This window comes from Triturus cristatus, chromosome 1_1 (genome assembly GCF_964204655.1).
Source record: "Triturus cristatus chromosome 1_1, aTriCri1.1, whole genome shotgun sequence".
Taxonomy (NCBI): domain Eukaryota; kingdom Metazoa; phylum Chordata; class Amphibia; order Caudata; family Salamandridae; genus Triturus; species Triturus cristatus.
In genome coordinates this window covers 666402747-666416647 of record NC_140579.1, presented here as the reverse complement: position 1 = coordinate 666416647, position 13901 = coordinate 666402747, and positions in this window count along the sequence as shown.

The following is a 13901-nucleotide window of genomic DNA, read 5'->3' as shown; positions in this document are numbered from 1 at the left end:
ATCCCTCTGACCCTGTATGGAGCAGCCAAAGTCGCACCTCTGCTGGTCTCCATGGACAGAAGATCCCGCTGACCCTGTATGGAGCAGCCAATGTCGCACCTCTGCTGGTCTCCATGGACAGACGATCCCTCTGACCCTGTATGGAGCAGCCAAAGTCGCACCTCTACTGATCCGTATAGACAGAAGATCCCTCTGACCCTGTATGGAGCAGCCAAAGTCACACCTCTGCTGGTCTCCATGGACAGAAGATCCCTCTGACCCTGTATGGAGCAGCCATAGTCACACCTCTGCTGGTCTCCATGAACAGAAGATCCCTCTGACCCTGCATGGAGCAGCCAAAGTTATACCTCTGCTGGTCTCTATGAAGAAAAGATCCCTCTGGCCCTGTATGGAGCAGTGAAAGTCACACCTCTGCTGGTCTCCATGGACAGAAGATCCCTCTGACCCTGTATGGAGAAGCCAAAGTTGCACCTCTACTGATCCGTATAGACAGAAGATTCTTCTGACCCTGTATGGAGCAGCCAAAGTCACACCTCTGCTGGTCTCCATGGACAGAAGATCCCTCTGACCCTGTATGGAGCAGCCAAAGTCGCACCTCTACTGATCCGTATAGACAGAAGATCCCTCTGACCCTGTATCGAGCAGCCAATGTCACACCTCTGCTGGTCTCCATGGACAGAAGATCCCTCTGACCCTGTATGGAGCAGCCAAAGTCGCACCTCTGCTGGTCTCCATGGACAGAAGATCCCGCTGACCCTATATGAAGCAGCCAATGTCGCACCTCTGCTGGTCTCCATGAACAGACGATCCCTCTGACCCTGTATGGAGCAGCCAAAGTCGCACCTCTACTGATCCGTATAGACAGAAGATCCCTCTGACCCTGTATGGAGCAGCCAAAGTCACACCTCTGCTGGTCTCCATGGACAGAAGATCCCTCTGACCCTGTATGGAGCAGCCAAAGTCACACCTCTGCTGGTCTCCATGGACAGAAGATCCCTCTGACCCTGCATGGAGCATCCAAAGTTACACCTCTGCTGGTCTCCATGAAGAGAAGATCCCTCTGGCCCTGTATGGAGCAGTGAAAGTCACACCTCTGCTGGTCTCCATGGACAGAAGATCCCTCTGACCCTGTATGGAGAAGCCAAAGTTGCACCTCTACTGATCCGTATAGACAGAAGATCCCTCTGACCCTGTATGGAGCAGCCAAAGTCACACCTCTGCTGGTCTCCATGGACAGAAGATCCCTCTGACCCTGTATGGAGCAGCCAAAGTCACACCTCTGCTGGTCTCCATGGACAGAAGATCCCTCTGACCCTGCATGGAGCATCCAAAGTTACACCTCTGCTGGTCTCCATGAAGAGAAGATCCCTCTGGCCCTGTATGGAGCAGTGAAAGTCACACCTCTGCTGGTCTCCATGGACAGAAGATCCCTCTGACGCTGTATGAAGCAGCCAAAGTCGCACCTCTACTGATCCGTATAGACAGAAGATCCCTCTGACCCTGTATGGAGCAGCCAAAGTCACACCTCTACTGATCCGTATAGACAGAAGATCACTCTGACCCTGTATGGAGCAGCCAAAGTCACACCTCTGCTGGTCTCCATGGACAGAAGATCCCTCTGACCCTGTATGGAGCAGCCAAAGTCGTACCTCTACTGATCCGTATAGACAGAAGATCCCTCTGACCCTGTATGGAGCAGCCAAAGTCACACCGCTGCTGGTCTCCATGGACAGAAGATCCCTCTGACTCTGTATGGAGCAGCCAAAGTCACACCTCATCTGGTCTCCATGGACAGAACATCCCTCTGACCCTGTATGGAGCAGCCAAAGTCACACCTCTACTGATCCGTATAGACAGAAGATCACTCTGACCCTGTATGGAGCAGCCAAAGTCACACCTCTGCTGGTCTCCATGGACAGAAGATCCCTCTGACCCTGTATGGAGCAGCCAAAGTCACACCTCTGCTGGTCTCCATGGACAGAAGATCCCTCTGACCCTGCATGGAGCAGCCAAAGTTACACCTCTGCTGGTCTCCATGAAGAAAAGATCCCTCTGGCCCTGTATGGAGCAGTGAAAGTCACACCTCTGCTGGTCTCCATGGACAGAAGATCCCTCTGACCCTGTATGGAGAAGCCAAAGTTGCACCTCTACTGATCCGTATAGACAGAAGATTCTTCTGACCCTGTATGGAGCAGCCAAAGTCACACCTGTGCTGGTCTCCATGGACAGAAGATCCCTCTGACCCTGTATGGAGCAGCCAAAGTCGCACCTCTACTGGTCTCCATGGACAGAAGATCCCGCTGAACCTGTATGAAGCAGCCAATGTCGCACCTCTGCTGGTCTCCATGAACAGACGATCCCTCTGACCCTGTATGGAGCAGCCAAAGTCACACCTCTGCTGGTCTCCATGGACAGAAGATCCCTCTGACCCTGTATGGAGCAGCCAAAGTCACACCTCTGCTGGTCTCCATGGACAGAAATTCCCTCTGACCCTGTATGGAGCAGCCAAAGTCACACCATTGGTGGTCTCCATGGCAATAAGATACCTCTGACCCTGTATGGAGCAGCCAAAGTCGCACCTCTACTGATCCGTATAGACAGAAGATCCCTCTGACCCTGTATGGAGCAGCCAATGTCACACCTCTGCTGGTCTCCATGGACAGAAGATCCCTCTGACCCTGTATGGAGCAACCAAAGTCGCTGGTCTCCATGGACAGAAGAACTCTCTGCCCTTGTAGAGACCGGCCAAAGTCACACCTCTGCTGGTCTCCATGGACAGAAGATCCATTTGACCCTGTATGGAGCAGCCAAAGTCACACCTCTACTGATCCGTATAGACAGAAGATCCCTCTGCCCTTGTAGGGACCGGCCAAAGTCACACCTCTGCTGGTCTCCATGGACAGAAGATCCCTCTGCCCTTGTAGGGACCGGCCAAAGTCACACCTCTGCTTTTCTCCATGGACAGAAGATCCCTCTGCCCTTGTAGGGACCGGCCAAAGTCACACCTCTGCTGGTCTACATGGACAGAAGATCCCTCTGCCCTTGTAGGGAACGGCCTAAGTCACACCTCTGTTGGTCTCCATTGCCAGAAGATCCCTCTGCCCTTGTAGGGACCGGCCAAAGTCACACCTCTGCTGGTCTCCATTGCCAGAAGAGCCATCTGTCCCTTATGGAGCAGCCAAAGTCACACCTCTGCTGGTCTCCATTGCCAGAAGAGCCATCTGTCCCTTATGGACCAGTCAAAGTCACACCTCTGCTGGTCTCCATTGCCAGAAGAGACATCTGTCCCTTATGGAGCAGCCACAGTCACACCTCTGCTGGTCTCCATAACCAGAAGATCCCTCTGACCCTGTTTGGACCAGCCAAAGTCATACCTCTGCTGGTCTCCATTGCCAGAAGATCACTCTGCCTTTGTAGGGACTGGCCAAAGTCACACCTCTGCTGGTCTCCATTGCCAGAAGATTCCTCTGCCCTTGTAGGGACCGGCCTAAGTCACACCTCTGCTGGTCTCCATTGCCAGAAGATCCCTCTGCCCTTGTAGGGACCGGCCAAAGTCACACCTCTGCTGGTCTGCATGGACAGAAGATCCCTCTGACCATGTAGGGACAGGCCGAAATGACACCTCTGCTGGTCTCCATGGACAGAAGATCCCTCTGTCCCTTATGGAGCAGCCAAAGTCACGCGTCTGCTGGTCTCCATGGTCAGAAGATCCCTCTGACACTGTATGAAGCAGCCAAAGTCGCACCTCTACTGATCTGTATAGACAGAAGATCCCTCTGACGCTGTATGAAGCAGCCAAAGTCGCACCTCTACTGATCCGTATAGACAGAAGATCACTCTGACCCTGTATGTAGCAGCCAAATTCACACCTCTGCTGGTCTCCATGGACAGAAGATCCCTCTGACCCTGTATGGAGCAGCCAAAGTCACACCTCTGCTGGTCTCCATGGACAGAAATTCCCTCTGACCCTGTATGGAGTAGCCAAAGTCACACCATTGGTGGTCTCCATGGCAATAAGATACCTCTGACCCTGTATGGAGCAGCCAAAGTCGAACCTCTACTGATCCGTATAGACAGAAGATCCCTCTGACCCTGTATGGAGCAGCCAATGTCACACCTCTGCTGGTCTCCATGGACAGAAGATCCCTCTGACCCTGTATGGAGCAACCAAAGTCGCACCTCTGCTGGTCTCCATGGACAGAAGAACTCTCTGCCCTTGTAGAGACCGGCCAAAGTCACACCTCTGCTGGTCTCCATGGACAGAAGATCCCTTTGACCCTGTATGGAGCAGCCAAAGTCGCACCTCTACTGATCCGTATAGACAGAAGATCCCTCTGCCCTTGTAGGGACCGGCCAAAGCCACACCTCTGCTGGTCTCCATGGACAGAAGATCCCTCTGCCCTTGTAGGGACTGGCCAAAGTCACACCTCTGCTTTTCTCCATGGACAGAAGATCCCTCTGCCCTTGTAGGGACCGGCCAAAGTCACAACTCTGCTGGTCTACATGGACAGAAGATCCCTCTGCCCTTGTAGGGAACGGCCTAAGTCACACCTCTGTTGGTCTCCATTGCCAGAAGATCCCTCTGCCCTTGTAGGGACCGGCCAAAGTCACACCTCTGCTGGTCTCCATTGCCAGAAGAGCCATCTGTCCCTTATGGAGCAGCCAAAGTCACACCTCTGCTGGTCTCCATTGCCAGAAGAGCCATCTGTCCCTTATGGACCAGTCAAAGTCACACCTCTGCTGGTCTCCATTGCCAGAAGAGCCATCTGTCCCTTATGGAGCAGCCACAGTCACACCTCTGCTGGTCTCCATAACCAGAAGATCCCTCTGACCCTGTTTGGACCAACCAAAGTCATACCTCTGCTGGTCTCCATTGCCAGAAGATCACTCTGCCTTTGTAGGGACTGGCCAAAGTCACACCTCTGCTGGTCTCCATTGCCAGAAGATTCCTCTGCCCTTGTAGGGACCGGCCTAAGTCACACCTCTGCTGGTCTCCATTGCCAGAAGATCCCTCTGCCCTAGTAGGGACCGGCCAAAGTCACACCTCTGCTGGTCTGCATGGACAGAAGATCCCTCTGACCATGTAGGGACAGGCCGAAATGACACCTCTGCTGGTCTCCATGGACAGAAGATCCCTCTGTCCCTTATGGAGCAGCCAAAGTCACACGTCTGCCGGTCTCCATGGACAGAAGATCCCTCTGACACTGTATGAAGCAGCCAAAGTCGCACCTCTACTGATCTGTATAGACAGAAGATCCCTCTGACGCTGTATGAAGCAGCCAAAGTCGCACCTCTACTGATCCGTATAGACAGAAGATCACTCTGACCCTGTATGGAGCAGCCAAATTCACACCTCTGCTGGTCTCCATGGACAGAAGATCCCTCTGACCCTGTATGGAGCAGCCAAAGTCACACCTCTGCTGGTCTCCATGGACAGAAATTCCCTCTGACCCTGTATGGAGCAGCCAAAGTCACACCATTGGTGGTCTCCATGGCAATAAGATACCTCTGACCCTGTATGGAGCAGCCAAAGTCGAACCTCTACTGATCCGTATAGACAGAAGATCCCTCTGACCCTGTATGGAGCAGCCAATGTCACACCTCTGCTGGTCTCCATGGACAGAAGATCCCTCTGACCCTGTATGGAGCAACCAAAGTCGCACCTCTGCTGGTCTCCATCGACAGAAGAACTCTCTGCCCTTGTAGAGACCGGCCAAAGTCACACCTCTGCTGGTCTCCATGGACAGAAGATCCCTTTGACCCTGTATGGAGCAGCCAAAGTCGCACCTCTACTGATCCGTATAGACAGAAGATCCCTCTGCCCTTGTAGGGACCGGCCAAAGCCACACCTCTGCTGGTCTCCATGGACAGAAGATCCCTCTGCCCTTGTAGGGACTGGCAAAAGTCACACCTCTGCTTTTCTCCATGGACAGAAGATCCCTCTGCCCTTGTAGGGACCGGCCAAAGTCACAACTCTGCTGGTCTACATGGACAGAAGATCCCTCTGCCCTTGTAGGGAACGGCCTAAGTCACACCTCTGTTGGTCTCCATTGCCAGAAGATCCCTCTGCCCTTGTAGGGACCGGCCAAAGTCACACCTCTGCTGGTCTCCATTGCCAGAAGAGCCATCTGTCCCTTATGGAGCAGCCAAAGTCACACCTCTGCTGGTCTCCATTGCCAGAAGAGCCATCTGTCCCTTATGGACCAGTCAAAGTCACACCTCTGCTGGTCTCCATTGCCAGAAGAGCCATCTGTCCCTTATGGAGCAGCCACAGTCACACCTCTGCTGGTCTCCATAACCAGAAGATCCCTCTGACCCTGTTTGGACCAACCAAAGTCATACCTCTGCTGGTCTCCATTGCCAGAAGATCACTCTGCCTTTGTAGGGACTGGCCAAAGTCACACCTCTGCTGGTCTCCATTGCCAGAAGATTCCTCTGCCCTTGTAGGGACCGGCCTAAGTCACACCTCTGCTGGTCTCCATTGCCAGAAGATCCCTCTGCCCTAGTAGGGACCGGCCAAAGTCACACCTCTGCTGTTCTGCATGGACAGAAGATCCCTCTGACCATGTAGGGACAGGCCGAAGTCACACCTCTGCTGGTCTCCATGGACAGAAATTCCCTCTGACCCTGTATGGAGCAGCCAAAGTCACACCATTGGTGGTCTCCATGGCAATAAGATACCTCTGACCCTGTATGGAGCAGCCAATGTCGAACCTCTACTGATCCGTATAGACAGAAGATCCCTCTGACCCTGTATGGAGCAGCCAATGTCACACCTCTGCTGGTCTCCATGGACAGAAGATCCCTCTGACCCTGTATGGAGCAACCAAAGTCGCACCTCTGCTGGTCTCCATGGACAGAAGAACTCTCTGCCCTTGTAGAGACCGGCCAAAGTCACACCTCTGCTGGTCTCCATGGACAGAAGATCCCTTTGACCCTGTATGGAGCAGCCAAAGTCGCACCTCTACTGATCCGTATAGACAGAAGATCCCTCTGCCCTTGTAGGGACCGGCCAAAGCCACACCTCTGCTGGTCTCCATGGACAGAAGATCCCTCTGCCCTTGTAGGGACTGGCCAAAGTCACACCTCTGCTTTTCTCCATGGACAGAAGATCCCTCTGCCCTTGTAGGGACCGGCCAAAGTCACAAGTCTGCTGGTCTACATGGACAGAAGATCCCTCTGCCCTTGTAGGGAACGGCCTAAGTCACACCTCTGTTGGTCTCCATTGCCAGAAGATCCCTCTGCCCTTGTAGGGACCGGCCAAAGTCACACCTCTGCTGGTCTCCATTGCCAGAAGAGCCATCTGTCCCTTATGGAGCAGCCAAAGTCACACCTCTGCTGGTCTCCATTGCCAGAAGAGCCATCTGTCCCTTATGGACCAGTCAAAGTCACACCTCTGCTGGTCTCCATTGCCAGAAGAGCCATCTGTCCCTTATGGAGCAGCCACAGTCACACCTCTGCTGGTCTCCATAACCAGAAGATCCCTCTGACCCTGTTTGGACCAACCAAAGTCATACCTCTGCTGGTCTCCATTGCCAGAAGATCACTCTGCCTTTGTAGGGACTGGCCAAAGTCACACCTCTGCTGGTCTCCATTGCCAGAAGATTCCTCTGCCCTTGTAGGGACCGGCCTAAGTCACACCTCTGCTGGTCTCCATTGCCAGAAGATCCCTCTGCCCTAGTAGGGACCGGCCAAAGTCACACCTCTGCTGGTCTGCATGGACAGAAGATCCCTCTGACCATGTACGGACAGGCCGAAGTGACACCTCTGCTGGTCTCCATGAACAGAAGATCCCTCTGTCCCTTATGGAGCAGCCAAAGTCACACGTCTGCTGGTCTCCATGGACAGAAGATCCCTCTGACCCTGTATGGAGCAGCCAAAGTCACGCCTCTGCTGGTCTCCATGGACAGAAGATCCCTCTGACCCTGTATGGAGCAGCCAAAGTCATGCCTCTGCTGGTCTCCATGGACAGAAGATCCCTCTGACCCTGTATGGAGCAGCCAAACTCGCACCTCTGCTGGTCTCCATGGACAGAAGATCCCGCTGACCCTGTATGGAGCAGCCAATGTCGCACCTCTGCTGGTCTCCATGGACAGAAGATCCCCCTGACCATGTATGGAGCAGCCACAGTCACACATCTGCTGGTCTCCATGGACAGAAGATCCCTCGGACTCTGTATGGAGCAGCCAATGTCACGCCTCTGCTGGTCTCCATGGACAGAAGATCCCTCTGACCCTGTATGGAGAAGCCAAAATCACGCCTCTGCTGGTCTCCAGGGACAGAAGATCCCTCTGACCCTTATGGAGCAGCCAAAGTCACACCTCTGCTGGTCTCCATGGACAGAAGATCCCTCTGACCCTGTATGGAGCAGCCAAAGTCACGCCTCTGCTGGTCTCCATGGACAGGAGATCCCTCTGACCCTGTATGGAGCAGCCAAAGTCATGCCTCTGCTGGTCTCCATGGACAGAAGATCCCTCTGACCCTGTATGGAGCAGCCAAAGTCGCACCTCTGCTGCTCTCCATGGACAGAAGATCCCGCTGACCCTGTATGGAGCAGCCAATGTCACACCTCTGCTGGTCTCCATGGACAGAAGATCCCTCTGACCCTGTATGGAGCAACCAAAGTCGCACCTCTGCTGGTCTCCATGGACAGAAGAACTCTCTGCCCTTGTAGAGACCGGCCAAAGTCACACCTCTGCTGGTCTCCATGGACAGAAGATCCCTTTGACCCTGTATGGAGCAGCCAAAGTCGCACCTCTACTGATCCGTATAGACAGAAGATCCCTCTGCCCTTGTAGGGACCGGCCAAAGCCACACCTCTGCTGGTCTCCATGGACAGAAGATCCCTCTGCCCTTGTAGGGACCGGCCAAAGTCACACCTCTGCTTTTCTCCCTGGACAGAAGATCCCTCTGCCCTTGTAGGGACCGGCCAAAGTCACAACTCTGCTGGTCTACATGGACAGAAGATCCCTCTGCCCTTGTAGGGAAATGCCTAAGTCACACCTCTGTTGGTCTCCATTGCCAGAAGATCCCTCTGCCCTTGTAGGGACCGGCCAAAGTCACACCTCTGCTGGTCTCCATTGCCAGAAGAGCCATCTGTCCCTTATGGAGCAGCCAAAGTCACACCTCTGCTGGTCTCCATTGCCAGAAGAGCCATCTGTCCCTTATGGACCAGTCAAAGTCACACCTCTGCTGGTCTCCATTGCCAGAAGAGCCATCTGTCCCTTATGGAGCAGCCACAGTCACACCTCTGCTGGTCTCCATTGCCAGAAGATCCCTCTGCCCTAGTAGGGACCGGCCAAAGTCACACCTCTGCTGGTCTGCATGGACAGAAGATCCCTCTGACCATGTAGGGACAGGCCGAAGTGACACCTCTGCTGGTCTCCATGAACAGAAGATCCCTCTGTCCCTTATGGAGCAGCCAAAGTCACACGTCTGCTGGTCTCCATGGACAGAAGATCCCTCTGACCCTGTATGGAGCAGCCAAAGTCACGCCTCTGCTGGTCTCCATGGACAGAAGATCCCGCTGACCCTGTATGGAGCAGCCAATGTCGCACCTCTGCTGGTCTCCATGGACAGAAGATCCCCCTGACCCTGTATGGAGCAGCCACAGTCACACATCTGCTGGTCTCCATGGACAGAAGATCCCTCGGACTCTGTATGGAGCAGCCAAAGTCACGCCTCTGCTGGTCTCCATGGACAGAAGATCCCTCTGACCCTGTATGGAGAAGCCAAAATCACGCCTCTGCTGGTCTCCAGGGACAGAAGATCCCTCTGACCCTTATGGAGCAGCCAAAGTCACACCTCTGCTGGTCTCCATGGACAGAAGATCCCTCTGACCCTTTATGGAGCAGCCAAAGTCACGCCTCTGCTGGTCTCCATGGACAGAAGATCCCTCTGACCATGTATGGAGCAGCCACAGTCACACATCTGCTGGTCTCCATGGACAGAAGATCCCTCGGACTCTGTATGGAGCAGCCAATGTCACGCCTCTGCTGGTCTCCATGGACAGAAGATCCCTCTGACCCTGTATGGAGAAGCCAAAATCACGCCTCTGCTGGTCTCCAGGGACAGAAGATCCCTCTGACCCTTATGGAGCAGCCAAAGTCACACCTCTGCTGGTCTCCATGGACAGAAGATCCCTCTGACCCTGTATGGAGCAGCCAAAGTCACGCCTCTGCTGGTCTCCATGGACAGAAGATCCCTCTGACCCTGTATGGAGCAGCCAAAGTCATACCTCTGCTGGTCTCCATGGACAGAAGATCCCTCTGACCCTGTATGGAGCAGCCAAAGTCGCACCTCTGCTGCTCTCCATGGACAGAAGATCCCGCTGACCCTGTATGGAGCAGCCAATGTCACACCTCTGCTGGTCTCCATGGACAGAAGATCCCTCTGACCCTGTATGGAGCAACCAAAGTCGCACCTCTGCTGGTCTCCATGGACAGAAGAACTCTCTGCCCTTGTAGAGACCGGCCAAAGTCACACCTCTGCTGGTCTCCATGGACAGAAGATCCCTTTGACCCTGTATGGAGCAGCCAAAGTCGCACCTCTACTGATCCGTATAGACAGAAGATCCCTCTGCCCTTGTAGGGACCGGCCAAAGCCACACCTCTGCTGGTCTCCATGGACAGAAGATCCCTCTGCCCTTGTAGGGACCGGCCAAAGTCACACCTCTGCTTTTCTCCCTGGACAGAAGATCCCTCTGCCCTTGTAGGGACCGGCCAAAGTCACAACTCTGCTGGTCTACATGGACAGAAGATCCCTCTGCCCTTGTAGGGAAATGCCTAAGTCACACCTCTGTTGGTCTCCATTGCCAGAAGATCCCTCTGCCCTTGTAGGGACCGGCCAAAGTCACACCTCTGCTGGTCTCCATTGCCAGAAGAGCCATCTGTCCCTTATGGAGCAGCCAAAGTCACACCTCTGCTGGTCTCCATTGCCAGAAGAGCCATCTGTCCCTTATGGACCAGTCAAAGTCACACCTCTGCTGGTCTCCATTGCCAGAAGAGCCATCTGTCCCTTATGGAGCAGCCACAGTCACACCTCTGCTGGTCTCCATTGCCAGAAGATCCCTCTGCCCTAGTAGGGACCGGCCAAAGTCACACCTCTGCTGGTCTGCATGGACAGAAGATCCCTCTGACCATGTAGGGACAGGCCGAAGTGACACCTCTGCTGGTCTCCATGAACAGAAGATCCCTCTGTCCCTTATGGAGCAGCCAAAGTCACACGTCTGCTGGTCTCCATGGACAGAAGATCCCTCTGACCCTGTATGGAGCAGCCAAAGTCACGCCTCTGCTGGTCTCCATGGACAGAAGATCCCGCTGACCCTGTATGGAGCAGCCAATGTCGCACCTCTGCTGGTCTCCATGGACAGAAGATCCCCCTGACCCTGTATGGAGCAGCCACAGTCACACATCTGCTGGTCTCCATGGACAGAAGATCCCTCGGACTCTGTATGGAGCAGCCAAAGTCACGCCTCTGCTGGTCTCCATGGACAGAAGATCCCTCTGACCCTGTATGGAGAAGCCAAAATCACGCCTCTGCTGGTCTCCAGGGACAGAAGATCCCTCTGACCCTTATGGAGCAGCCAAAGTCACACCTCTGCTGGTCTCCATGGACAGAAGATCCCTCTGACCCTGTATGGAGCAGCCAAAGTCACGCCTCTGCTGGTCTCCATGGACAGAAGATCCCTCTGACCCTGTATGGAGCAGCCAAAGTCATGCCTCTGCTGGTCTCCATGGACAGAAGATCCCTCTGACCCTGTATGGAGCAGCCAAAGTCGCACCTCTGCTGGTCTCCATGGACAGAAGATCCCGCTGACCCTGTGTGGAGCAGCCAATGTCGCACCTCTGCTGGTCTCCATGGACAGAAGATCCCTCTGACCCTGTATGGAGCAGCCAAAGTCACACCTATGCTGGTCTCCATGGACAGAAGATCCTTCTGACCCTGTATGGAGCAGCCAAAGTCACACCTCTGCTGGTCTCCATGGACAGAAGATCCCTCTGACCCTGTATGGAGCAGCTAAAGTCACACCTCTGCTGGTCTCAATGGACAGAAGATTCCTCTGACCCTGTATGGAGCAGCCAAAGTCACACCTATGCTGGTCTCCAGGGACAGAAGATCCCTCTGACCCTATAGGGAGCAGCCAAAGTCGCACCTCTACTGATCTGTATAGACAGAAGATCCCTCTGACCCTGTATGGAGCAGCCAAAGTCACACCTCTGCTGGTCTCCATGGATAGAAGATCCCTCTGCCCTTGTAGGGACCCGCCAAAGTCACACCTCTGCTTGTCTCTATGGACAGAAGATTCCTCTGCCCCTTGTAGGGACCGGCCAAAGTCACACCTCTGCTGGTCTCCATTGCCAGAAGATCCCTCTACCCCTGTATAGAGCAGCCACAGTCACACCTCTGGTGGTCTCCATGGACAGAAGAACCCTCTGACCCTGTATGGAGCACCCAAAGTCGCACCTCTGGTGTTCTCCATGGACGGAAGATCCCTCTGACCCTGTATGGAGCAGCCAGTCACACCGCTGCTGGTCTCCATGGACATACGATCCCTCTGACCCTGTATGGAGCAGCCAAAGTCACACCTCTGCTGATCTCCATGGACAGAAGATCCCTCTGACCCTATATGGAGCAGCCAATGTCACACCTCTGCTGGTCTCCATGGACAAAAGATCCCTCTGACCCTGTATGGAGCAGCCAAAGTCACACCTCTGCTGGTCTCCATGGACAGAAGATCCCTCTGACTCTGTATGGAGCAGCCAAAGTCACACCTCTGCTGGTCTCCATGGACAGAAGATCTCTCTGACGCTGTATGAAGCAGCCAAAGTCGCACCTCTACTGATCCGTATAGACAGAAGATCCTTCTGACCCTGTATGGAGCAGCCAAAGTCACACCTCTACTGATCCGTATAGACAGAAGATCACTCTGACCCTGTATGGAGCAGCCAAAGTCACACCTCTGCTGGTCTCCATGGACAGAAGATCCCTCTGACCCTGTATGGAGCAGCCAAAGTCACACCTCTGCTGGTCTCCATGGACAGAAATTCCCTCTGACCCTGTATGGAGCAGCCAAAGTCACACCATTGGTGGTCTCCATGGCAATAAGATACCTCTGACCCTGTATGGAGCAGCCAAACTCGCACCTCTACTGATCCGTATAGACAGAAGATCCCTCTGACCCTGTATGGAGCAGCCAATGTCACACCTCTGCTGGTCTCCATGGACAGAAGATCCCTCTGACCCTGTATGGAGCAGCCAGAGACACACCTCTACTGGTCTCCATGGACAGAAGATCCCTCTGACCCTGTATGGAGCAGCCAAAGTCACACTTCTGCTGGTCTCCATGGACAGAAGATCCCTCTGACCCTGTATGGAGCAGCCAAAGTCACACCTATGGTGGACTCCATGGACAGAAGATCCCTCTGACCCAGTATGGAGATTCGAAAGTCACACCTCTGCTGGTCTCCATGGATAGACGATCCCTCTAACCCTTTACGGAGCAGCCAAAGTCACACCTCTGCTGGTCTCCATGGACAGAAGATCCCTCTGACCCTGTATGGAGCAGCCAAAGTCACACCTATGCTGGTCTCCATGGACAGAAGATCCTTCTGACGCTGTATGGAGCAGCCAAAGTCACACCTCTGCTGGTCTCCATGGACAGAACATCCCTCTGACCCTGTATGGAGCACCCAAAGTCACACCTCTGCTGGTCTCCATGGACAGAAGATCCCTCTGACCCTGTATGGAACAGCCAAAGTCACACCTCTGCTGGTCTCCGTGGACAGAAGATTCCTCTGACCCTGTATGGAGCAGCCAAAGTCGCACCTCTGCTGGTCTCCATGGACAGAAGATCCCGCTGACCCTGTATGGAGCAGCCAATGTCGCACCTCTACTGATCC